This window comes from Macaca mulatta, chromosome 14 (assembly GCF_049350105.2).
Source record: "Macaca mulatta isolate MMU2019108-1 chromosome 14, T2T-MMU8v2.0, whole genome shotgun sequence".
NCBI lineage: Eukaryota > Metazoa > Chordata > Mammalia > Primates > Cercopithecidae > Macaca > Macaca mulatta.
In genome coordinates, this window is record NC_133419.1 from 29,882,559 (window position 1) to 29,908,063 (window position 25,505).

Consider the following 25,505-nt stretch of genomic DNA (forward strand, 5'->3'; position numbering starts at 1 on the left):
CAGGGAGAAGGAAAATCAGGGTTCTGTCCAGCTGTGGCTCTAGTGTCTATTTAGGGGGCTTTTTAAATTAACCCTTGAGTTTCTCATGTCATAAGATCACAGGATATTTGTTGAATAAATAAATGCATGCAGCTGAAGAGCTCACTGGATGAGTTCTTTACCTCAAGAATTTCTGGTTTCTCCTTCAAGGCAATCTTAGATTATTTGGGCATAAACATAGGAACTCTGGGAAGCAGGACCTGCTTTATGGATATGCGACTTGGGCAGTCCATGGTTTAATGTTCTGCTCTTATCTTGAAATGTTTAATTTGAACAAGGGGTCTCAAGATTTCATTTTGCACAAATTACGTGCAGACCCACACATTATGTAGCCAGTCCTACAGGGAAGCCACATGTGTGCAGGCTTGTATGAAATCCTCTTACCAGTGACAGTGAACATGGTAAAGATGACAGATGACCTTGAGACAGTCTGCCTTCTGGCAGTGCACTGAAATATTCTCATAAGGAGATACTTTCATAAAACAACTTCTGAGCCAGTGTTGCACAGCAGTTAAAAAGAAGTGTTTTATACTCAGAAAGACCTAGGCAACCATTCCTGTTCCACCACTCACTAGTTGTGTGACTTTGGAGAAGTTAATTAGCCTCTTTGAGACTCAGTTTCTTTGTCTGTTAAATAAGGACATTATCACCCACCTGATAGAGTTTTGCAATGGATGAAGGCAGGATGTGTGTGAAGCACTCGGCATTAGTGCCTGGGACCTGGAAGATACCCATAATGGTGATTGTCATTGTTCTTCTTGGAATAACATTACTGTGTTACTTTTAGTCTGTTGAACTTAGATGGGGTTATCCCTCAGTCTCTTGACTTTGCACATTAGGCTGCTAACATTTGCTGCATACCCACAGGTATGTTTGCTAATTCTTTTCCACAGAGACACAGGTGATAAGATTAGAAAGTAGACCCTGGGCTTCTTTGATCATTTGAGTGCCGTGTTTGCACTAGCGAAGGGTTGTTTGAAGCTTTTTCTCTTATGTGCATTTAATCCATAACTGTTTTTACTCACAACACTTCTGACTCCAAATGCATGGTGTCTTTCCCGACACCAGGCAAGTGTCCTACAAGTCAATTTAATTCTGATGCTATCCACCTGGACTATGGATAGCCCATAGATTGAGGGCTCAGTCCTATGAGGCTGCCTTCGCTTCAGATGTCAATCACAAGTCCCAGGTTGTCACTGGTACTTCTGACTGACAGGCTGTAATTTCAGGGGATTTGCACAACACCCTCCTCAAGTTCAATAATTCCCTAGAACAGCTTACAGAACACAGGGAAACATTTTACTGATATTTACCAGTTTATTATAAAGGATACAACTCAAAACAGCCAAGTGAAAGAGATGCATAGGGCAAGGTATCGAGGAAGGGCTTGGAACTCCCATGCCTCTCTGGGTGGGCCACCCTCCCAGCACCTGGATGTGTTCACCAACCTGAAGTTTCTCAGACCCCACTGTTCAGGGGTTTTTATGGAGCATTCATTATGTAGGTATGATTCATCATTGACCATTGGTGATTAACACATCCTCCAGCCCCTCTTCCCTCCCTGGAGGTTGGTGGGTGGCACTGAAAGTTCTAATTCTTAGTCTTTCTGGTGAGCAGTCCCCATCCTGAAGCTATCTAGGGGCCCCCAGCCACTGGTCATCTCATTTGCATACAAAAGTCACTCAAAGGTTTTAGCTATGTGCCAGGATCTTGGGACAAAGACCAAATATTTATTTTTTACTGTATCACAGCCCTATAATATCAAAGTCTCCCCAAGCAAGGAGTGCCTGACTTTTCACTCATTCACTCACTCATTCATTCATTCATTCATTCACAAACTTTCTAAAAATATAACTGATTGTTTCGGTGATGTTGGGTGGGGGGAAAGGAAGTAAAAGATGTTTCAAGCCTAGGACAGGCAGCCACTAGGCAGGGGCATCATAGAGGACCCCGAGCCTTGGAAGGAGGGGATGGACTGGATGACTGTTGTTTCCTTTAACACTGAGGGTCTACCCCCACCAAAATGGTGCTTTAAGGTTTCCAACACCTTAAAACATCTCAAAGGCCAAGATGAGTTTGACTGAGAAACCTGTGACAGAATGGTACAATTAGCAGGTGAGTAGGTACGTGGGTAAAGGTAATCCATGTGGTATAGAAAAAAAAATGCTCATCTCCAAAATAAAACATTAAAAAAGTGGTATGCAGCTAGGATGTGTTAACCAAAAATAAAATTCTAAGCTCCCCAAGCAATTGAATGGACCCCTTCTCTCAGCCAAGGGCATTCTAAAGCAAACCTGAAACACTAGTTTATGCCATCATGAGGATGGGTGGTTGAACGTGCCTCGTTATACCCTCCTTCATTTGGAATTCAGGTACAGTTGACCAGCATTAACATTTAAACAGGAACCTTAAGACAGACAAAATAGACTCTTTGTAGCAATAAGATATCAACATGACAGATAACAGGCCCTGAAAGAAATCAAAGTATTTCACCCCCAAATATATATTTAACATATTCTGAAATGCCCTGCAAAAGCTGTCTCTTGTGGGGAAAATCTACCTTCTGTAGAGAATCCTGTTCCTTTTTCAGGTCTTTTTTTCTGATCCAGGAGAGAATTAACTAAGAGTCTGGCACATTTTTAAGTCTGATAAGAAACACGTATAGTCCATTCTCTCTGACACCTGCTACCTATAGACTTAATCTGCATAATAAGGACCTTGGGCCCCACAACCCCTTATCTTAACCCAGACACTCCCTTCCGTTGATTCCAGGTCTTTAAATAAACTTTTTCAACCAATTACCAATCAGAAAATCCTTGAACCTACCTATCACACCGAAGCCTCACCTACCCACCTCCTTGCTTCCAGTTGTTCTGCCTTTTGGAACCGAAGCAATGTGCATCTTACACGTATTGATTGATGTTTTATGTCTCCCCAAAGTATATAAAATGTGTAAACAAACCAAGCCATAGCCGGACCCCCTTGGGCACATGTTCTCAGGATCTCCTGGGGTTGTGTCATGGACCATAGTCACTCATATTTGGCTCAGAACAGATCTTCTCAAATATTTTACACAGTTTGATACTTTTCACCAGCAAGCACTAAAAGACTTCTATTTGATTATTTTTTCAGGAGAATCAAGTAGTTAGACTTAAAAAAAATTATCTCTCTATAAATTTTCATGGGATTGATTTTTCATGGATATACCTATATGTGGCTGAAGTAAACCATATTAAGGCACCATTCTGTAAGGGTGGAGAGTTTATCCATAACTCTCTATGATTTCATCATAGATGAAATCCATACAAATTAGACACAAGCATGATCTTCAAAAACCCCACAATACTTATCTCACTAACCAGGAATAAATGTCTTTAACATTGGTATATTTTATTTCAGATGCATATACACATGTCAATACATTTCTTATAGTGGGAGCATAGCCTACAGATTTTTGCAACCTACGAGTTTTACTTAGCAATGTGTTGTGAACATATCTTAATAAGTGAATCTGTAAACTTTTTTAGTGGCTGTATATAGTTTTCATTTTTTGGAGTTACCATGACTTTTACAAACTATCTCCTATTGTTGGATATTTAGCTTGTTTCTAATTTTCACTATTATAAATATCTTGCATGTACACCTATGCTGACCTGTCTCACTATTTCTTAGGGTAGGTTGCTGGAAGGGAAATCGCCAGGTCAAATGGCACTCATACTCATTATTTTGACACATGCTGCCAATTAGCCAGTGTCTGCAGGGGCAGGAGATTCTCCAATGCAGTTGTCTTTTTGAGTCGCCCTCACCGCTGTGTCTCTTACTTGCAGCTGTGATATCGAAGGGCTCTGGGGTTGACTTTGAATTCTTCATCACATGGCAAAATCTTGAGCCAGTGTTAGGCTAAACAAAATCTTTCTTCTGTATTTGGTGAATTTTTTGTTCCTAGGTTGGCTCTTTGTATCTCCCTAACCTTCTCTGACATCCCACATCACCCTATGTTGAAATTGTCATTTAAAAAATGTAAATTGAAGCACATTCTCTGATTTTGTTATCTGTAATTGTGCAGAGTTCACATTGTATTTCTAAGAACTTTGCTTTCTTCTACTGAGTACTTTCTCTAAAATGGTGACTCCCGACTTTATTCAGGGCTGGTTCCTTCTTTTTGGCCCTGCAGATGGAAAGAGCTGAATATCCCCTCTATTTTGAGTAGGAATAGATGATCGAATATTCCACATACAAATGGAAAAGGCATCCTATATCCGCAGCCATCACCATTACCAGGTTTGATTCTCGTGTTCGTAACTATCTTAAGACCCACCCTTACCTCCTCCTCCTCCTAGCTCTACCTCCTGCTGTGGCAATCTAGATTTTGTATTTACATTCTATGGTGGGTCTTCATTTACATAACAAAGTGCGATGGAGAGCAGGAAATCTTTTAGATAAATCAATCAGGGAAAATCATACAAAATGGCTTCATTATCTGGGTAAGTCAAGCTCAAGATGTTTATAATTAGAGTACTTAACTATGCTTGCTTTAGTTTCCCATGAGCCTTAGGAGGTATTTGCAGGAGGCTAAGTGTTGGTGAAGACCAACTCTTGACTTCCTTAGGGATAAAGCGGGACTAAATTGGGAGGACAGCACAGTAGGGGCAAGATGAAGAGGAAGGAAGAGTAGGAAGGACATGTTAAAGGCATCTGTGGGTAGGCTTGCTTTTTCCAGGCTGATAGGAATAGATTGCAAGCCAAACATTTTTATTTTGTGAGTAACTTGCAGGGTGATGCAAATAAACTCCCTCAAATGAAGTGTCTCCTAGAATCCCTAATGACCCAGCCATAGGCAGCCTATGCAAGGTCTAGTGTATTATCCTTCCTTCCCATTCAGGAAGCTGCTGAAACACCCTCTGGTTATTCTCATGTGTTTCACAGCACCAGAGCTGAGCAAATGGAGTGGAGGCTAAGCCTCTTCACATTGCCTCTCTGACACAGTCGGGCAGCGGTACGACTTTCTATTCCTGGATAAACTGTGGACCCCAAATACTTATTTGAGCAGTCTTAACACAGTGTGGTGTTGCTGTAGGCTTAGTATCCTATGAATGGATCATTTCCTAGTAGTGCTTCAAGTTTGGGCTGTGTTTCCTTGATCAAACTCAGGCCATATGTATTTTTTTTCTTTCCAACTTTTATTTTAGGTTCGGGGGTTCATGTTCAGGTTTGTTACATGGATAAATTGCATGTCACAGGGGTTTGGTATACACGTTATTTCATCATGCAGTTAATAAGCATAGTACCTGATATGTAGTTTTGTGATATTCACCCTCCTCCCACCTTCCACCCTCGAGTAGACCCCAGTGTCTGTTGTTCTCTTCTTCATGTCCATATGTCCTCAATGTTTAGCTCCCTCTTATAAGGAAGAACATGTGGTGTTTGGTTTTCAGTTCCTGCCTAAAGTTGCTTAGGATAATGGCCTCCAGATGCATCCATGTTGCTGCAAAGGATATGATTTCATCCCTCTTTATGGCTGCATAGTATTCTGCGGTGTATATGTACCATATTTTCTTTGTCCACTTCACCATTGATGGGCACCTAGGTCAATTCCATGTCAGATCATACTTTTTTTCTATCCCCTTCAAAAGTGAAAGGGGCCAGTGCATGTGAAGTTTGGAAATGAAAGCCAAGTAGGCTTATATGTCTCGTGAGGGATAATATGGTTCTCTACTTGTCATCACTGTGAATGGACTCAGGATATTCCAGCCCCCTTGTTATCCTGAGGACCACAGTCAAAGCATGTTGAGAGACCCAGGTTTTAGCCCTGCCTGTACTGCTGGCTGCTGGACCAGCAATCCTTCTGTCATATCTCACAATACGCTTTTTGAGTTTTAAAGACTGTGAGAAAGAAGAAAATGGAGTTCCCTCATGTCTTTGTTTGTGTTAGTGTCACACAATTCCATAAATTGGGTGGCTTAAAAATAACAGTTTATTTCTCATAGTTGTGGAGCCTGGTTAGTCTACGATCGAGGTGCTGGCAGATTCGGCGTCTAGTGAGGGCCCACTTCCTCATAGATGGTGCCTTCTCACTGTGTCCTGACCTGGTGGAAGGGGTGAGGGGTCTCTCTTGGGGCTCTTTTATAAGGGCTCTAATCCCATTAATGAGGGCTCCACCTGCCTGACCTAATCACCTCCCAAAAACTCACCTCCAAATATCATCACCATGGGAGTGAGGATTTCAACGTAAGAAGTTTGGAGGGACACAAACATTCAGTCCGTAGCAGCCCACCTAGCATTTAAGACGTGGCTCGGGTGTATTCAGAGCTTTGCTTCTTTCCACCCAATATGGAAGCTTTAGGAGACTTGCCTGCTGCCTGCTTTACCTGTGTTTGTCTCCTCCTCTTGGGCCTCTCCTTCCGGGTGCTGGCTCTGTTGGGGTCTTGGGGTCTCTCACCTTCTCCTGACTTTGTGCTGCTCCCTTGGACAGTCTTTAGTGGAGGGGTGAGGTGGGAAGAGCTACACTTCCCTTTGCTCTCCTGTCCCTTAATTCCCCAGAGTTTCACACATACAAGGACTTTATCAAAGATTAAAAAGAGAGCGAGAGAGAACCTTAAAAATAGCTATTCTCAGAAGTTAAGAGAAAAGACAAACAAACAAACTCCTAAGCTTTTGACAGGAGGTCACCTGAGAGATTAGCTCTGTGTTGGTGCCTGGCTTGAGGTCCGTCCTCCTCAGAGTAAGTGCTCCTCTTTCAGTCCTCCACGGGGCAAACTCCCACTCCTGTTCACAGTGGATCCCCACTGCCCTCCCTACTCAGGGACAGCCCATTGTTGTTCATTGGGGGTTGTTCCTGAAGTCTGAGTTAATCACTATGGATAGCACTTCCAGGAGCACCAGTGGGAAGGACGCTGTCCTCGGGGGTCTCTGGGATCCTCTGAGCATTGACCCACGCTTAGCACACAGGGCATACACACCCCTGAGGACACTTGCCTTCCAGACCTACCAAGTAGAGAAATGCTTTTCTAGAAGGCAACATACCTGCAGCTGTATCCTCTGTCTGCCACAAAAGAACAGTTGTCTTTATTGTGCCTTGACCTTTTCTCATCTTTCAGCTTCCATGTCATGCCCAACGGCATAACAGTACAACAGAAATGGGACTCAGCACCCAGTACTGTGCCTCTCCAAGCCTCCAGGCCATTTGGCTCTGGCCACTCGCACTCACTAGGTCAGACCTACAGGTTTGCTTACCTGTGGTTCCATCCCATCCTTGGCTGGTGGGATGGTGGCCTTGCAGCGGACTAGGAGAAACTGAAGGTGGGGCAATGGAGTGAACTCTCTAGGAAACAGAAGGGGTCAGCGTACCTGTTTTGGCTGGGTCATTCAGTCGCTTTCTAAAGGCCAAAGTTCATGCTCTTTTGACCAAAGTTAGGGATTTTTTTTTTCATCAGGAGAGTTAAATGAGCTATTTGCATTTCCATATTTTTGAAAAGTGGTCTTTCACTCCAGCAGGTTCAGGCTACCAAATCGGTGTGCCCCCTGCATCTATGGACACCAACATCACAGCCACCCAGAGCAATGGGGCAGATCCCTACGGTGCCTGAGCAGCAGGTTGAGGCTTTGGAAACCTGTTTTGATGTGTCTTTGATCCCTCCACACATGGCTAAAGGCACATAGGAGACAGAGTGTGGACCTCAGGCTTTTGCTGCAACATCATGAGAAAACCAGGTCTCCCCTGCTGCCTGTAGCTGGCGGGTGGGTAGGAGGAATTTCCTTAAAATAAAAAGTTAGACCCTAGAGTTGGGGCTGGGGTTTGTTCAAGGGCTGGGACAAAAGGAGGTGATAGAAAGGAGGGAGCTTGAAAATTGCCAAGGGAGGAAGGAAGGGCTCAGTTGAACAGAGCAGTCTTTTTCCTTTAGGAGGGGACTGGAGGATGCTCTATCACGGTTACAGAAGAGCCCCAAGGGCCGTGGGACCTTCTTTAGCGATTCCCACCAGCCGAAAGCCACAGGGAAGAAGAGGAAAGGGGGCAAAGAAGCCCAGAGTGATAAAAGGGAGTCTCTGTTCTCTCCCATTCTTTAAAACCAGAGCATTTTGAGCAAACCACCATTAAGATACTTGCTTTATTGATTTTTATACATTTTTATTTGGCTATTTTGGGGATTGGGGGAGACACAAATCCCTGAAGGAAATGTTCAAAGCTGGGAGGAAAAGTGGTTGGTGACTTTTTCCCCGTATTTGTAAAACATCCTTTCACATTTTGTCTGAATGCCTCTTGCCGGTTGCCAAATCCTAATTTGATTAAAGGTTTAGCAATGAACACCAGTTTAGAATGGTTTTGCCGTCTCTGCTCAGGACAATGGGCAGTGGAAAGAAGTGAAGAGGGGGCTGTCAGATGCCCCACAATGGGGGCTGTGGGTGCTGTGGGTCACCTGCAGCCATCTAGCTTTGAAATGACTGGGGAAGGGCCTCCTGCATTCACTGTGGGGAGAGGTCAGGAGCTGGGCTGGCCTGTGTCTTCAAAGTGGCAGTTTTAGAAATCAGGAGAGTCTCCTGGGACCAGCTCAAGCTGCAATAAAATGCGGTGCCATTCATGCATTAAACAGTTCCTTACAGACAGGCTGCTTCTCCGCTCCGCGTTAAGGACAGCCCTCTGGGAGACAGACACAGCCGCATCTGGCAGCTGCATGGAGCCCAGCAGCCTGAGACTCTGGGTGATGAGGCACCTTGGGCTTCTGCCACCTGCTAGCACCACACTCTGACCCAAACCTTCACACGGGACACCTGGCACCAAGAAGGAGGATAGAGATGTTTGAATTTAGGACCAGGTACTTACTGGATGAATGACTTGGCCTCTCAGAGCTTCAGATTCCTCATAGACTCCCACTATAAAGTAGGTATGATAGCACCTGTCTTGGAGGGTTGTAATGATGGTCATCTGTCATTTGACCAGTGCTGAAACATATAGGTATATAGGTGACCAATGCTGGAACATATAAGTATATAGGTGCTTGGAAAAAGGTGGCTATTTTGAAATATGTTATGATTTAAGCACCCGTGTGCTCAATAACCCCCTGAAACACCTAAAGTTGAGACTTCAAGATGTATAAAAGCTTCCAAATGGGTTCATTCCACATTTATCCACCCTCCCCCTCCAAGCACACACGTGCACTGCTGAATCTTCCAAAAGGGGAGGTCCTAAGGGTGCCAGGCCCTCCCAAGATACTGGGAGGGACTTGGGGCATCGCCTCCAGACAGTTTTCCCAAGACCCTCCATAGCCACTGGGAAAAAGAGTGTGGGAACCCCGCGAGCCTTAATTTAGGGAGCCAAAGGGTGGGCCTTGGGAGCTCCAGCTGTCTCCGATTTCTGGTCTGGCAAGATGGAGTATGAATAAGAAACTCTGTAAGCGTTTAACTGCTGATTGGCTCTGGGAATTCCCAATAGTATTCGCAATAGAGAAGGCAGGTCGCCTTCCTCCAAAGCGTCAGAAGCCGAAGCCGGCTTCCTCCTCCTATTCCTGGTGACTTCCACTGCCCTAGACACGTGGGGGCGCTGCAGCCCCACTTTTGCTGGATGCCCTACTCGCCTGAGCCCTGAAAGATCCTGATTTTCCTCTGTATCTGGGTGAGTTCACATTCTCTGTGTCTTCCTTACGTAGAAATCAGCGAAAGCTCAGCAACGTATTTAGAAAATAAAACCAACAATGTGCACCTTCAACCAGGAAACAAAAACTTACTCAAGCAATACTTTTTAAAATTGTACAAACACTTAAAAGTAGGTGTAAGCAAAAAGAATTCCAAATACCCTGTGAGAATAATATTCAACACACACACACACGTGCACACACACGGAATGGAATGGTAAGAGTGATTTTTATTTATTTATCAAGATAAGGTATTCTGCAAACTATTTTGTTATTAGCTTTTTCACTTAAAAATAGCCCTGGTAAACATTTGCAATGTTTCCTACACTTTTTTTTTTTTTTTTTTTTCCCACAGTGACTTTGGATATCCAGAGTTATCAAATCTAGGGTTTGAAGTCCTTCAGTATGAGGGTTGAAAGAGAAAAGCAAGCTGTTTTAATGAAGATTCCTAACTGAAGCTAGGGGAGATATAAGATGCTTAAATTTTGCTCACACCTGAGCTGTATTTGTTTGCATGGCAGTGAGAAGGCTGGTAATTTGTCTTAAAACTAAAACAGCAGTTAACAACCTTTAAATTCCCTGAGGAGATTCCTTCTTCCCCAACCAAACCTGTTCCCATTTCCTTCTAGACTGGTTGACGGTCAGGTGGGCTGATTGGTTCTGCCTGCTATAGAGGTAGAATTCAGTGCTGTATCGAGGTAGGAAGGGTTTTGGAGGGTGTTTGGGAAGGTACACGCGGGGTAGAGATGATAGCACAGACTTTGTGGTCAGACTGGCAAGGGTTCAAATCCCAGCTCTGTGACTTCTTGCCCAGCTGGGTGGCCTCAGGCAAATTACTTAATCGCCCAAAACCTTATTTGTAAAACAGCGTCATAAAACTCTCACACAATTGTGACTGGCAGTGATAAGTACCTAATGCTATTTTAGGAGTTCCCCAAAGTTTTTCTGCAAAGAGCCAGATAGCGCATGTTTTAGGCTTTGTGAGCCATACAGTCTGTATCATAATGAGTCAACTCTGCCATTGCATCACAAAAGCAGCTACGGACAATATGTAAATTCACGAGCAAGGCTGTGTTCTAATAAAAGTTTATTTACAAAAATAGATGGCAAGCTGGATTTGACCTGTGGACCGTAGTTGACTGACCCTGCTCGTGATCATCCCTGTCCAGTAGATATATAGCAGTGGCCACAGATAGCATATTAGATTTTCTTGTAGCCACACTAAAAAAAGGAATGAGAAACAGGTGAAATTAGTTTTAAGAATAGATTTTATGCCCGGGTGTGGTAGCTCACACCTGTAATCTCAGCACTATGGGAGGCTGAGGCGGGTGGATCACTTGTGGATCACCTGTGGCGAAACCCTGTCTCTACTAAAAATACAACAATTAGCCAAGTGTGGTGGCTCATGCCTGTAATCCCAGCTACTTGGGAGGCTGAGGCAGGAGAATCGCTTGAACCAGGGAGGTGGAAGTTGCAGTGAGCCAGGATCGTGCCATTGCACTCCAGCCTGGGCAATAAGAGTGAAACTCCATCTCGAAAAAAAAAAAGAATAGATTTTACTTACATCAATATATCCAAACTATGATTGCTTCAACTTGTAACTCATATGAAAAATTCCTTAATGAGATGGTACATTTTATTTTTTGGTAACATTTTCAAAATCTGTTGTGTATTTTAAACTTAGGACACATCTCATTTTGTACTGGTCGCATTTCAAGTGGTCAGTAAAACGCAACCTCAATATTGCTTCTCAAACTGCAGAAACAATTCTCCAAAACCAAATTTAGTGGGTCAGATAGCAACTTACTAAAAAAAAAAAAAAAAAACTCAAATTTTAAAAATGAAATGGAGGAGAATAGAAACTATCAAAAGTACACTGCATGTAGGAAGGACATGGGCTGTTTCTTGTACTTCGGTGTGTGAATGCCTGTGTGTGCACATGCCTGTGTGTGGGTGTGCGCTGAGCCAAGATGAGAAAAAGAAGACATCTACTTCTTACTGTGGATTGCAGGTAAACATGTTTGAAACTCGTTACTGTACGTGCTAAGGTCAAATGGGTTTTTCGTTTGTGTTTTTGTCTTTTAGAGCAGAGGCTGACTGGGGTGTTTAGCTGCTGCTTCACGCAGGCTGTGCTGTTGACTGAATAAACATCTAAAACCAGCTAAACCAGTTGCTGAATGTCATAGTGACCATTATAAAAATACAAACCAAAGTTTCCAACTTTAAACTTTATTATCTCTATTCTTAGTTTTAAAGCACGCTCATTTTATAGATAGCAAACAGAAATCCGGAAAGGTGAAATACTTAAGTCAAGACCCCAAAACCTTGGCTGGGCCCAGTGTCTCATGCCTGTAATCCAACACTCTGGGAGACTGAGGTGGGAGGATCGCTTGAACCCAGGAGTTTGAGACCAGCCTGGGCAATATAGCAAGACCAGGTGTCTACAAAAAAATTTAAGAATAAAAAAGAGGTTGGGCGTGGTGGCTCACGCCTGAAATCCTGGCACTTTGAGAGGCTGAGGTGGGTGGATCACCTGAGTTCAGGAGTTCAGGACCAGCCTGGACAACATGGTGAAACCCTGTCTCTGCTGAAAATATCAAAATTAGCCAGACATGGTGGCTCATGCCTGTAATCCCAGCTACTCTGGAGGCTGAGGCAGGAGAATCGCTTGAACCCAGGAGGCAGAGGTTGCAGTGAGCCACGATCATGCCATTGCACTCCAGCCAGGGTGACAAGAGTGAAACTCCATCTCATAAAAAAAAAAAAACCTATAGTTAAAAACAAAAACAAAAAAAGACCAAAAACCTGGGAAGTCGTTTTGGAACGAGAATGAGGAGAACTTAGCCTTGAGCTCCTTACCTGCTGGGCTCTCTACCTGTGCACGTGAATGGGAAACTGGGCCAATTCACCCAGTGATTTAAGTATTGAGTCATTTTTTTGCTTGGAATATTTGAATATATGAAATAAAAGTTAAAGAGGTTTTGCTTTAAAGCACTGATTCTTTTATTGATTCTTCTACAAATATTTTTTTCCCTCAGTTTTTGGTCATCTACATATTTAGGTTTTTAAAAAATTAAATTAGATTTTGTACTCAAGGGTACATGTGCATGTTTGTTACGTGGGTATATTGCATACTGATGGGGACTGGGCTTCTAGTGTACCTGTTACCCAAATAGTGAACATCGCATCAAATAGGTAATTTTTCAACCCTCGCTCCCACCCCCTTTTGCAGTCCCCAGTGTTTATTATTTCATCTCTATGTCCACGTGTACCCAGTGTTTAGCTCCCACTTATAAGTGACAACGTGTGATATTTGGTTTTCTGTTTCTGAATTAGTTCATTTAGGGTAATTCCACCTGCTCATGCTTTCTGAGCATCTGAAGGTGTATTGTGCTGAGAAACAAAGGTGAAGGAGGCACAGGCTCTACATGCTCGCAGTCTGGGGTGTTGTCTTTCCATAAAAACATGTCTGAGTGGGGCATGGTGGCTCATGCCTATAATCTCTGTACTTTGGGAGGCTGAGGCACGAGGATCACTTGAGTCCAAGAGTTTAAGACCAGCCTGGGCAACATAGAGAGACTTTGTCTCTATAAAAAGTACAAAAAATTAGACAGGCATGGAGGCACACACCTGTAGTTCCAGCTACTTGGAGACTGAGGCAGGAGGATGGCTTGAGCCTGGGAGGTCAAGGCTGCAGTGAGCTGTGATCACACCACTGTACTCCAGCCTGGGCAACAGAGTAAGACCCTGTATCAAAACAAAACAAAACAGAAACAAACAAATGAAAACAAACATGTCTGAAATTATTTAGAATGCTTTGAAAAAGAGTTTGTTTAGTCTGGTATGTAGTTCCATAAAAGATGAAAATGTGAAACTGATGAAACTCACTTTTCCCCCCTGCTCTTTAGCAATGTGATGAAAGACATTTTAAATAAATCTATGACTCTTTAGGTCTTTCTCTTTTCAGTAAAAATCATTTAAGGCCCATTTTCTGGAAATAAATTCTGGGTAAACCCCACTCCCCTAATAGGATCCCATTTCTTCCTTTCCCAGAGGGCTGATACGTAGAATGAACACAGTCTTGGGATTCAGGCAGACTTGGGTATAAATTCTGCCTCTACCACTTCAAGACTATGAGGCTTAGGCCATGTTCTCTAAGACTCAGCTTTGTCATCCATAAAATGAGTATGATAATGCTGACTTCATAAGGTTGTAGTAACGATTAGTTGCGAGAATATATGTTAATTAAGAAAAAAGTTCAAGTGTGAAAAATGCTTTTACATATGAATTTTTGGTATGAATAAGTTTTCATCACATAGTTAATTGAGTCTAGAAATGATTTTGTTTGTTTTTTCTTTTTTTGTGTGTGTGTCACTTCCTCCTCCTTCCAGAAGGGTGCAGTGGGAAGCTGAGAAAGGAACTTTGGTTCCCTTATTTTAAGGTCCTGATGCTTAATGGCTTACCGACTGCATTTTTAAGATGTTGTTTCTCTACCCATTCATGTCTCTGTCTTATACATGTATGGTTTCTATCAGGAATTCAACATTCACAAAAAAATGGCCCAGATATCATTTTTAAAAAGAACAAAAAACAAATAGGCCTTGCAGTTGTTACTATGGCAACCAAACACTCTCCTGTCATTTATTCAGAAGCGAATTATTAATGAGCTTTGTCTGGGGCATAGTCAGAAAACACACCCGTTACTCTCCAGGGGAAGGTAATATGGCTTTTGTAGCAAGCAAGGTCACGGTGTGGAAAAGTAGGGGATGTTCTTGCCTCCTCATTCAGTGTGGGGAAGACCCAAATGAGCCAGCCATTCACATGGGAGCCTCTTCAGTGGCCAGAGACCTCACGTTCCTGCCATTTTGGGATTGCATAAAAAGCTGGGCCCCTCTCTGAGTCACTTTTCTAGAAGCAGCTTCTTGAGGCATTTCTTCCCCCACCCACCCCAGAATGATTTGACCCACTTCTTCTTAGGTAATTCTCTCCCACACATTAAGGCAGCCATCTTCAGTGATTGACCAGGATCAAGTACATATACCAGTTCCACAGGGGGTGAGGGGAGGTACCAGAAGATGGGAAAGGCAGAAGGTCTGTTTTTGCAGGTTACTGGGTGTGGTGGATGCCTGTAATCCCAGTACTTTGGGAGGCTGAGGCAAGAGGATTGCTTGAGTCTGGAAGTTTAAGACCATCCTGGGCAATATAGCAAGACTCCATCTCTACAACAAATAAAAAAGGGGAAAAAAGATGTAAAATTTTGCCCCTTGTTCTTTTTTAAAAATGAAAAGCACTGCAGGTTAGTCACCAAGCTTCTCAGACAAGGTAATTTTAAGGAATTTTACTTAAGCTTTCTAAGTCCCAGTTTCCACGTTTGTAAAATGGGTTTAATAGTAGAACCACATTATTTAGGGGTGGTTGTGAGGATAAATGCATAGGAACTATATGAAGAAGTTCCTGGCACACATTAAGCCCCTTAGTATGTTAGCTATTGCTTATAAAATGATTTTATCCCTAAACCATATATTGATGTTTCTTGAAGGTTGAATCACCTGAAATCTGTTATGATTTCAAAATACAACCTTTTAAACTGATGGGTTTTTTGACTTTTCAAAAATATAAATTGATATTCTTTTGATTTCTTTCAAAAGAAAATGCTTGAAATCGCCATCTGAGTGATTGATATTTGATGCCTTTTCATCAGCGCCTTTCTTCAGTTGATTGTTGATTTACACTTACATCCCTGAATTTCATTACAACAGTGACTGAGGGTGTCAACATCTACAGGTATCTGGAAACCATATTTATTTTAAAAGACATCTTTTTTTTTCTGGCACAATAAAAGAGTGAGGAATGAGAGAAGACAAGATAGGCCTAAGAATTTAGATATTCCATGGAAAAAAACCTGAGAGTGTGAAAGAAATATAGCAGGGAACATGGTTAAGGTTCAGAGAAAAGAAAACTGTCATTATTTTTATTTTATTTTTTTAATTAATTAATTAATTATTTTTGAGACAGAATCTCCCTCCGTCACCCAGACTGGAGTGCAGTGACGCCATCTCAGCTCACTGCAAGCTCCGCCTCCCAGGTTCGCGCCATTCTCCTGCCTCAGCCTCCCGAGTAGCTGGGACTACAGGCGCCCGCCACCACGCCCAGCTAATTTTTTGTATTTTAGTAGAGACGGGCTTTCACTGTGTTAGCCAGGATGGTCTTGATCTCCTGACCTTGTGATCCGCCTGCCTCGGCCTCCCAAAGTGCTGGGATTACAGGCTTGAGTCACCGCGCCTGGCCAACTGTCATTATTTTTAAAGTTTTGCTGTGCTCCTTGCTCCTGTGTCCTTTGTCTAAATTCTTCCAACTTTGATGAGAGAAATTCCACACAAAGTTTCACCCAGAGAACCTGCAGGCTCAAGAGAAAAATACTATTATAATAATATATGATGATATAAGATTGGTTAGAAGATGCTAAGGAGAATACAGGCAATCAGAGAAAAATAAAACCAAGCTCTAGATCTTGGTTGTAGCACATCTTGGGGAAAGATCAAGTCAGAAGAGCAGATGGCCAGCCTGGCTCATTGTGGAATTGGTATTCTGAGATAACTTACAGGTTCCAAACCCTGTCGCTTTAAGGTGTTCTGAAAAAGAACATTTGACTGCTACCCAGGCCCCTCTGCAGGTTCTTCTGCCCCTAGGGAGAATGGGAGACAAAACACTACAAAACTTGTAGGCTTTAGAAATAGACAGACTAGCTGTGTGACCTTGGGGAAATTGCCTAACCTCTCTGAGCCTCAGTTTGCTCACCTGATAAAAGGGAGATAATATTTCCCTTTCAGGTTGTGATAAGGATGAAATGGAAAAACCATCTGTCATGTGCTTGTCATAGATTATCAACAGCTGTTACCTCTCTTCAATGTACTGAAAAAGCCATCTATTACCCTAATTCATAAAAAGGAGGGAAGGGCAGGGATGGTTTGAGTTTGGACATTTTCCGGCCTTTCTCAATGACAATTTAGAATGCAGTGAGGGGAAAGCTTTTATTTTTGAATATTTCTATTTCACTGTCTCACTGGGTCACTCTGAGGCCTCTAGAAATTTTATTCTCTAGATATAGTATGATGTTGTCAGCATGTGAATACATTTTTTATCACTTCTTTAGTTTATCTTTGTATAAACCACATATATCTGGGAAATTTAACCAACTGCCTTTCTATAAGTGGTACCATATTTAGGCAGATGGTTACTTTTTGGGTACACAATTGTGGAGGGAACCCATCCTGCACTGAGACTCTGAGACCATGGGCTTCCCATGGCATCTTACTTACTGTCACTTCTCTAGGCTTTAGAGTGGTTGATTATTTGGTTTCTAAAATCCTTCTAAATTCTCCAAATTCTATGGTTCGAAGTCTTTGTGTAATTGTCCAATAGAACAAGCGTATAAGTGGCCAAACTTCTGTGATGATACTCCTTTCCCCTAAAGCCAGTGAATCTTCTGAACATTCGGAAATTGGGATACTGGTGGATATGCCACGGGGCAATTGCATGGGTAACTTCAACGAGCAAATAATCTTCAGTGATGAATCAGTATCTTCTAATCCACTGAGCCTAAAGCTGAAACTGTCTGACATTCATTTAGGATTCTTAAATCTAACACGTACTTGTCATTTTGAATTATGGCCATCTGCTTTGCAGATGGCCTCTGAGTGGGTCTTCCTTATTCAAGAAGGAGGAGGGTCACATTCATTATTTGTACATTACTTTTTTAAAGATTCATGGGATTAAATGATGAAATCAGAACTCAGACAATCCAGGAGCAACCTGCGTGGATGAGAATAGTCATCGTCCGTATTCCACATGGGATCTGTATTTTCAGTTAAAATATTTATAGAATTATGGTATCATTAAAAAAGTCATACCCAGATCTCACTGACTTCGTTGATGAATCACCCACTCACCGGTTTAAGTTACATGTGGCAAGACAGCTTCTATTACTATTTTGTTTCTTGTTCTTGGATTCCATGAGATATCTATGCTTAGCAACGTGATACTCTCCTCTTTTATTTGCACTAGGGCAAATGTATTTCTCTTTCAAGCAACCAAAAAAGTCCTGACCAGAACAGAGGAGGCAATGGCAGGCCATTGCTACACTTTGCTGTGTTGTGGAGTACAGATTCTGTCCTTTTTATCTTGTTAAGTGCCAATACTCCAAACAAGCGAGTAGAACAATTGCCATCCCTTCAGCATGAAGAAACCCCATGGAAGGGATCTGGAGGGAGATGTCACACCATAGATGTACTGAGTGAGATAGTATCGTGGTGGCTGTTCCTCAAAATATCGGCACTGCCCTCCAAAATCCACCCAGATGACCTTGATCAAGCATCTCCTGTAAGCCAGACACTTGGATAGGTGCTGGGACTATAGAGATGAGAAAGACAGGGTATTTGCTCTTGGGTGGTTTATTCCATAATGATAGCAACAACTTATATAGAACCTGTTCTATGCCAGGCATTGTTTTAAATGCTTCACGTATGTTAGCTTGTGTGATCTTCAGAACAACCCCATGAGTTGGGTTGTTCTTACCATCCCTGTTTTATAGACAGGAAAACTCAAACACGGAGAAGCTGGGTAACTTGCCCTAGTTACATAGCTAGTGAGGAGCGGAACCAGGATCCAAACCCAAGCAGAGGAGCAGACTCAGCAGAAGCAGTCAGTTCGAGTTGGGCTTCCCACCGGCACATTCTGCTTGTACTTTTCTTTTCTCTGATAATCCCATAACATCTTTATCTCCTTAAACCATATAGAATTTTCTTAGGCTTATTTCTTTCATAATAACCATTATAAAATAACAACAACAAAAAATACTTTTGACCAAAAAAGGCAGAAAAAAGGCAACACACATAACAAAATTAATTCACCCAGGCCCCATTACTGTTGTCATTTTAGTTTATGTCCTTATTTGTGTCAAACTAACATGGTGTTTTCAGGCATGCTTTTTTCTTTTAGGATTATGCCAGAGTTTTTCCACTATATTCTTTTTTGACGTAACTTTAAATACCCTATCAGTTTGAGTGTTTTTCAATCACACTGTACAATTGACTTAACTGATCCCTTACTCCTGGACATGTCTAACATTCCTCTGTCATAACACTGTTGTGAACATCTTTGCATATATATTTTTTCTTTATGTCTGATAATTTTCTTAGATTGTGGTAGGCTTTTGACTTTTGTAGTGTGCAGGTGGGAAAAGCAGGATAAGTTTTCAGATTCAGGTTCAAAAGAAGCATTTAAACTTTTTTTTACCCCTAGAGAGCTAGAAACAATAATACCTTAAAGGTGTAAAGCATCATCTAGATCATTCACCTACCCTTTAGGAGGAATTTTTTTTTTTTTTTTTTTTTTTGAGACTGAGTCTCGCTCTGTTGCCCAAGCTGGAGTGCAGTGGTGCAATCTCAGCTCGCTGCAACCTCTGCCTCCTGGGTTCAAGTGATTCTCCTGCCTCAGCCTCCCGAGTAGCTGGGACTACAGGTGCCTGCCACCACGCCCAGCTAATTTTTGTATTTTTAGTAGAGACCGGGTTTCACCATGTGGGCCAGGCTGGGCTTGAACTCCTGAGCTCAAGTGATCCACCCACCTTGGCCTCCCAAAATGCTGGGATTACAGGCATGAGCCGCCACACCCGGCCTTAGGAGGAATGTTAAAACTTATGATTTGTCCTTTTGGAAATATCATGTATCTTCTTCCTATGAAATGGATTCATGATGTTCCATTATGAGTTAGCTAAACAAAGATTTCACTGGTCTAGTTGCCCCTGTGACCCATCTTGAAGAAGTACTCTGTGGAATGATGGGCAACGAAACACAAGAGGATCAGGAAGAAACCAAATAGGTTTAACAGAAACTCTGTAATCGTGAAAATATTGAGAGGTTGACAAGGACCACAGGGAAAGCACAGTATGAAATATATGGCAAGTAAAGGTCCAACAAGTGGTGGGTGATTCAGTGAAAAGAGAGCAATGCACAGTGGTTTACCACAGGCCTTGTAGGAACATGGAGCTGAGTTTGATTCCATTTCTTAGTTGCTGTGTCATCTTGCACAAGTTGTTCCATTTTTCTGAGCCTCAGTATCTTCATCTATAAAATGGGCATGTTATCATACCTGCTTCATAAGGTTGTTGTGGGAATCTAACCAATCATGTAAGTACAGGAGTAGTTACTGTTTGATGGCTTTGGGCAGTGTACTGTATTTTTACAATTTCATCATCATTTTCTTCATTATCACTTCACTCAGTGGAAGGGGACTATGTGATAAGAGATCAGTATTCACTGTTGCAGAACATCAAAATCATCATAGTTTTGTGTTTCTGGGAAAGACAATAAATGAAAAGGTGCAATACAACATTTACGAAAAATACATACCCGCCTTTGTTTTCCTGAAGTACAAAGTAGGATCAGGTTGGACTTTCCCGCCTGTCTTCTGAGGCAGACAAGAGCAGTTTGGGGGCCTGCTGAGGGGGCTGGTGTCCTCTGAACCAGCAGGGTAGGCATAAGTGGACAGGCTGTGACTTGTACTTTAATGTCCCTCTGATGTTTTTAAAAATTGACAGCTATTGATCATTCTACATGAAGATTTTTTTGGCTGTTCTTGGTAGGACTCAAACTCAAAGAGAAAGAAGGGGGGATCTTTATGGGTAAGGTAAATGGGATGTCGAGGCATTCAGCAGGCTTTGGATACAGTGGACCGAGGGCTGAAAGGCTATCTAGACTTTGCTCCTCTCCCCATCTTTCAGTTGGGTTTTTTTCTGGGTTGTCTTTCTTTCAGGCAGTGATGGGTTTTGGCAGCCCAAGGCTTACAGCATCCTCAGAGCAAATGATTTCAGCAATGGAAAGTGCCTGTTTTCTGATACTTACAGGAAGAGGCCCAGAGAAGAGTCTCATTGGCTGGGCTTCAGCCACACCCACTCTTAGGCTGACCACTGTAGGAAAGGATTGCTCTGATTGGCCAGTCTGGATCACCGTGTGATGATGATCACACGATGGGATGACATGGAAAAGGTGGCTGCCCAAAGAGATGCCCAAATGATGGAAATAAGAGAAAAGAAACAAAGGAATGAAAGGAGGAAAATATATGTGGCTACTGCAAATTCTTTAAAAAATCTCATAATTGAGTAACTTACATCTGAGCTCTGTAATACTTCATTCCAACTTAGTTTGTCAAGGTGTTTTCTTTTCCTTCTCTTTTCTTCTACCTCCATCCCCACATACGTTGTAATTTTGTCAGATGTTGTGTTCTATCGTCTGAAACTTTAGCAGTCGCTGTAAATCCTGTTTCTTTAAGCCCAGGATGTCATTAGGAGCAAAAAGCCATCCAGGGCAGCTCAACTTCTCCCTACAGATTCTAAAAATACCCAGAGGCACTCAAAACAAACAGCGAAGCACTGAGGCACTGCCCGTGCTCACCCACATGCTCGCCTCTTTAAATTGCCTTAGCGCTGTCAATATAGGGAGAGCCAGCAACTCAGGCAGCCCTTTTATTTATTTATTTATTTTGTTTTGATTTCTATACCTCTTTATGCAGAAGAGATGAGGGGTTCCTGATGGGACAGAATTGATTGGAAGAAAGGGAAAGAGGGAGACAAACAGCAAAAGTGTTTGCACTGTCTTTTTGCAGCTCGCTGTAGACCTGAACTAAGATGTATCAAGAGATCGGACCAATCTAGGGAGCAGCACAGATTAGCTGGGATTTAAAATAAAACTCTTTAACAAGAGATCACCTAGAATAACTCTCACATATGCATCCATGAAGAGGCCCAAGGACCACATTCGGAGAAGGTTAGTGCTCACAATGACCAGGGCTACAACCTGGCTTATTTTTCAAAAGCAAAGCAAAAGCCAAGGCCTTTTCCGTGGAATCCTTAGGTGGAGTCAAACCACCCAGGGCATCAGGGTTCTTATGTCAAGGAGGTGTTTCATTTCATAGGACTGCGGAGCCGAGGGTATAGGCATTGCATGCTGTGCATTTACAGTTTGAGAACTTGCCTAATGTTGGTTGTCTTATCAAACCAGTGAGCTCTTGGGTTTCTCAAAAGCAGGCTGAGGGATTAAATGATAAAATCAGATGGATTGTGAAAATATGGGAATCATAATAGGTACGACCTTTTATAGATTGCCTGGAACAATCAGGTGTCTGCTTAACATAATGAACCTGACCCAGTATCAGCGTGCAAGTAAAGTCTTTGCAGTTGGTGGTTAAATGGAATTTATTAGATATTGTTAGTGATAATCATGGAAAGGAGAATTCAAAAAGGCCATAGCTTCTAACCAACTCTGGGGATGTCTGGACAACATTTGTTTTGGGATTTGCCATGTGAGTAATGGATTGCCCAGAAGTTGTTTTCAGAGCAACCTTTCAGTTGGCTGGTTTATGGCGGGATCCTGGGATTTAAATTAAAAAGTTAAGCCTTAAGGATAAGCATAGGTAAGTTCTTGGGACAGAATGTGCTTAACATTGTTTCCATCCATACATGAGTGGAGGAAGCCTGTGTGCCCCGGACATATGCTTTTCATTGGGAAAGGTGATCAAATGTCTGTCTTCCTCTCTCCCTAGACTGATTCTCATGGAGAGTCCTTGGCATGTTCTCAAGCCTGAAGCAAAGACTTCTAAGCTCCCAAATTGCTAGGTGGTCTCTCCCAAGGAGTATGTCCAAGGCAGGGGTGCCATGCTCTTTGTGGGTGGGAGTTTGCTTACCCAGGATTTCATGTCTGGCTTAAAAAAAAAAATCTGTATTGCCTATTGAAATTGCATTGCCTAAACGTGGCAAAGGATTTGGAATAGTTTTGTGAATCGGGGCAGTCTAAAAATTTTATTAGTAATAACAGCAGCAGCAGCAACAACAAAGGCTATCATTTACATAGACTTCCTATGTGCCAGGCACTGCCCTCTGTGTCGCAATATTTTGTTTTTTTTTTTTTTTTTTTTTTTTTGAGATGGAGTTTTGCTCTTGTTGCCCAGACTGGAGTGCAATGGCATGATCTCGTCTCACTGCAACCTCCACCTCCCAGCTTCAAGTGATTCTCCTGCCTCAGCCTCCTGAGTAGCTGGGATTACAGTCATGTGCCACCATGCCCGGCTAATTTTGTATTTTTAGTAGAGACAGGGTTTCTCCATGTTGGCCAGGCTGGTTTCGAACTCCTGACCTCAGGTGATCCATCTGCCTTGGCCTCTCAAAGTGCTGGGATTATAGGCATGAGCCTCCATGCCTGGCTATGTGTCATAAATTTTAGTGGATTTAATTCACAGACAATGGAACTTCAGACTTACCCCTCCATCTTCTCCTTCCCATTCTGTGAGCTACATTTAGCCACATTGGCTATGCATCCTTTCCAAGCTGGCCAGGTATTGCCAACTTTAACTGCATCCTTATAGACAACTTTTCATAGGCTTAACTGAAGAGAACCACAGGTTAAACATTAGTCTGGAGACACTCTTGCTTGTCACACTCTTGTTGCTTTTGTGAGCAGTAAGTTCGAGGCACAAGACTTATCAATTCAATTGAGAGCTTCAGTTACAGGCAGACTTATTTTTTCACCCTGTCCTTCTTGTCTCCAATGCATTGGAAAGGTTCTTAATCTTATACTAGGTGGTGCTTAGTTTTCATGAAAAAGGGCAGTGGATTTTTAGTTATTCCTAAATACACAAATTGCTGATGTGAATAAGGGTGAGCGCTTTCAGAGATAAAGATTTTAACAAATCAGCGCAGGTTCGTGACAGTTTTAAGTTGCTTCAGACCAGCTAGCATCTATCTATCTATCTATCTATCTATCTATCTATCTATCTATCTATCTATCTATCTATCTATCTATCTATCTAATGTATCTATCTAATGTATGTACATATCTATCTATCTATCTATCTATCTATCTATCTATCTATCTATCTATCTATCTATCTATCTATCTAGCATTTCTTCTGTTTTCGGTGAACGATGTCTAGTCTGCAGCCACAAGCTAATATTGCTGTCTTCCCAGGAGGGAGGGCCCTGGTGTCTTGTGTATCATCACCCAAACAACGTTTCAGAATAATCAGTCCCTAAAGTAACGTTTTGCAAAGCATCATGCCACTGCGATTTGAGCCTGGGCTTTAGGATCTGGGGGTTCTGCCTATTTCTAAATTTGCATATTGCTTTTCCCTTTCAGAATTTGGAGTTAGTAACTGTGGAAGGGCTTTTGGGATGGGAGGCAGAGGTGTTGCTGATTATGTTTCCAAGTGTAGAATCAATCAACTAGGCTTGGATTTCTGGGAGGTCGTGTGGCTCTGTATGGCTTTATTCTTCTGGCTGAAACTACTAAAGGAACCTCCAAGTTCCTGCACAATGCTGCTTCCATTTACCATGTGCAAGTATTTTTATTTAACAATGGCCAGTTAGTGAAATAGATTGTGAATCTGTGTTTCTTAAAGAAAAGCCCACACTGGGATAAAGAAAAAGAAAGCTTGCAATTTTCTAGATAAGTTAGAACATGTCAGTATGTAAAAGGAGAAAACAGAACAAAAACGATTCTTTTCGTTTAGGGTCTGAATTATCTGGATTTGACAAATACAACAGGCAAAATCAACTGAATAATCAGCATGAATATGCCTATTCAGGCCTATCTTTGCAGCTTACTTTTTAGGGGTTGTTGAGGGGTTCCTTTCTTGGTACCTACTCGATGATTTTTTTTTCATCTTGCGAGTCTTCCCTGGAAAGAGAATGAACGAAGAGAGCACAGACCTTGGCCATCAGGCATGTGTGGGCTTAAGTTCTGACACAGCCACTTAGCTCTCTGGTGCTGGACAAGTTCCTTAGCCTTTCTGAGCCTCAGTTATCTCACGAAAATAGAGTTGATCATCATCCCCCTTTGGTAACAAACAGATGGAATGGCGGGTGTAGAGCATCTGTTACACAGTGCGTGCTCTGTGGCATTCATCTGGCTGACCTGCAGCCCACTCTCCGAGTTGAGAACAAACCAGGGATGATTTGACAGAGATAGCCAGTCCAATATGGGTCGAAACAAGAAGGTTGAAAAGGAAAAAGATGGCTACAGTCTCCTGAGACACATGGTTTCCATTCTATATCCCAACTTTACTGCTGACTTGCTGTGCAACCTTGGGAAGTTGCTTAACCCCTCTGACCTTCAGTTTCCTGATCTGTGAGATGGGAATAATATTAACGGTTCCTTCCTCCTAAGGGTGTAGTGAATGTTAAATGAGTTAATGAGGATAGAGTGTTACATCAGTGCCCTGCACAATGGAAGGGGGGACATACACCTGTTTCTGCTTTATCATTCTGCGTGTCAGTTATTCCGATCTTCATGCAGACACTTGACCTGCCCATTCCTCAGTGGTTTTAGTACCAGCTGCATTTCTGGAAGCTCACTCCTGGCTACAAAGTGACCTTCAACCTCCAAGTGATCCAGGCTTTTCCTAGCAGCCGCCATCAGTGTGCAGGGGTTGAGGAAATTTGTCGAATGTGACATTGAGGATATGAGTCAAAGAGAGGGAGAGATGATAGATTCCTATCTTGAAGCACGTGGAAGTCATCTTGTTTCTGTTGTTGCTTCTTTCTTTCTGAAGCAGATCCAGGTGTCTAAATGTAACCATTGCCGGCTTTAAAAAAAATCATTATTCACAATTGAAAGCAGATTTAATGTTAAATCAAGATGACTAATTATTCACATACACAAGTGGAAACAGGATAATTTGGTTACAATTATAAAGATAAACATGTTGGTTTATAACCTGAGAATGGCAGTGGCTTTGATCCTTTTGTCATTTGTATTTTTTGTCTTTTAAAAATTTTTAAAAATTTCAGAC

At 42.3% G+C, this 25,505-nt stretch overlaps 1 protein-coding gene across 3 annotated transcripts in view; it reads left to right on the forward strand.

Moving 5' to 3' along the window:
- Positions 1-25,505, forward strand: part of SLC1A2 (solute carrier family 1 member 2) — a 167,095-nt gene that overhangs the window by 16,104 nt on the left and 125,486 nt on the right.